Here is a 2,628-nt window from a genome sequence, read left to right as displayed (position 1 = left end):
TTTCGTGTGTTAGGAGACAATATTTTTCTTATTCAGTTCGAACACTTCTGGGACAAGTCTAGAGTGTTAGAGGGGCGGCCCTGGATTTTTGAGGGAAATCTATTTGCGGTAGAGGAGTTTGATGGCTTAACGCCACCAACTCAGATTGTTTTCACACCGGTAGCGTTCTAGATCAGAATGTTCAACTTACCCCTGGCTTGTATGGGGAAAGTTACGGGGATGAAGCTGGGGGCTACGGTGGGTATAGTGGAGGATGTGGATACAAACGAAGATGGTATTGGATGGGGCAAATATTTGCGGGTGAAAATCAGAATCGATGTTCTTCAACCCCTCGCTAGGGGGAGAATTCTGAAGTTGGAGAATAAATCTATTAGGATACCCTTCCAATACGAGAATATACCCTGGTATTGTTATCGGTGTGGGAGGATCAGTCACGGAGGTTTGGCTTGCCCGATCAAGGAACCACGGAGCGTCTCCGGGGATGCCACGAAACTGCAATACGGTCCATGGTTGAGGGTGAGTCCACCCCTGAGAGGGACGGATAAGGGCCAGTGGGGACATGGAGAAGATGCGGAGACACTGGAAGGGAGTGATCGACAGAGGAGTGGGGGCTCGTGGGTAGAGGTTCACCGGAATGCTGGGTCGACGAAGAGACGTTTCGATGGGGAGACTCGAAACGGAAATTTTGGGCATCCCCAAAATTGCACGAATATTGATTATGAGAATATTTCCTCATGAAATAATTCCCATAACGGTAACAAAAATGGCGGAACGGTTATGGAGAATAATAGTAATGACATAGCAGATTTGGCGGAAAAACGTGCAAGAGGCGAACATGCAAGGTGGGAAAGTGATGAGGGAATTAATTTCCCACAAGAGGCCAAGATAGGTGCGCTGAATTCAATGCAAAAATCTGATGGGGAAGGGGCAGCGCAGATTCTGGAGAATAGTTCTCTTGATGAGAATATACCAAAATCCTTTGGCATGCAAAAGGCAAAAACAGAGAAGACACGTAAGTCCATCAAAGTTAAGCGGAAGGAATCCAACGAAGGGGTAATGTCCACCAAGGGTACACGTGGAACAGTGCTGGTAGATGAAGATGTTACGGAGCAGCCAATTGCTAACATGGCTACTCTCTTTGCTCACCACCTAATGGATCAAAGGGGTCCATGTCAGACCAAAAAACGACGACTAAAGAGCTGCCCAATTGGGACGTTGGAGGAGGAGACTTTCGATGATGGGGTGGAAAGCAAAGAGGTCGGTGGCTCTTCGAATAAGAGGGGAAAACCGACGGCGATGGAAGTGGAGAAGGAGCTGCAGACTCAGGCGGTGGCTGGCTCACAGCCCTGCCAAGCATCATGAGAGCCTTAAGTTGGAACTGCCGAGGGCTTGGGAACCCTCGGACAGTTCGGGATCTTTGCCGTTTAGTAAAGACTAAGAGACCCAATTTGGTGTTCTTAATGGAAACCAAATTATCAGCCCGGAGAATGGAAGCAATTAGAGTTCGAACAGGTTTTGTTAGTGATTTTTCGGTGGATAGTGTCGGAAGAAGTGGGGGTTTAGCTCTCTTGTGGAGCAATGATATTTCTGTGGAGATTCAAAATTATAGCAGGAGACATATCAATGCTGTGGTGCAATCTGAAGTTAATGGCCAGCCGTGGAAGTTCACTGGGTTTTACAGCCAACCCAATGTGTGGAAGCGTCATGATGCATGGGCTCTTCTGAAGCATTTGCGAATATATCCCCCTGAGGCTTGGTTATGCTTAGGTGATTTCAACGAAATATTGGAGGAAAAGGAGAAGTATGGTGCAGTCAGAAAAGCAAAAAACCAAATGGAGGCTTTCCGGTCTACTTTGGAAGCCTGTCAACTATGGGACTTGGGCTTTAAAGGACCTGAATTTACATGGTGCAATATGAGGAGTGATGGCCAGTTTGTAAAGGAGAGACTAGACAGAGTATTGGCAAATGAAGAATGGATTAGACGTTATCCTATAAGACAAGTAGAAGTTCTAGCCTCGGTCTGCTCGGACCATACCCCACTGGATATTTATTTTCAGAAGCAAAAGGGACTGCCCCAGTCCAGACATAAAAGATTTAGATATGATGCAAAGTGGGGGAAAAATGTGAAGGCAAGAGAGGAGGTCAGGAAGGTCTGGAGAAAAAAGGTGGTGGGTGGAAGTGCTTGGGAAACGGTCAAAAGCAATTTGGAAAGAAGTAAAAAGAAGCTGTTGGTCTGGAGGAAAATAAACAATGGCACATCTGAAAACATAATAAACCAAAAGGTGGGAGAGTTACAAAAGCTTTATGGAGATGATGGCCTCTTAGACGTTAACTCCATCAAAACGCTACAAGCAGAAGTGGATGAAATTCTGGAACGGGATGAGCTGAAATGGAGACAAATGGCGAAAGAACATTGGCTGAAATTGGGAGATAGAAACTCAAAATATTTCCATGCCTGTGTTAATCAAAGAAAGAAGGCGAGCACAATTCAGTGCATTTCAGATGGGGAGGGAAGATGGTGTACTACTCCAGAAGCTGTCCAATCAGCATTTATTAAGCACTTCCAAAATATTTTTACCACTTCACAACCGGTGGAATTCTCTCAATGCCTTGAGGCTTTGCCAAGAA

Source organism: Corylus avellana, chromosome ca2 (assembly GCF_901000735.1).
Source record: "Corylus avellana chromosome ca2, CavTom2PMs-1.0".
In the NCBI taxonomy this organism is placed as follows: Eukaryota; Viridiplantae; Streptophyta; class Magnoliopsida; order Fagales; family Betulaceae; genus Corylus; species Corylus avellana.
Note: the sequence above shows the minus strand (reverse complement) of the source record.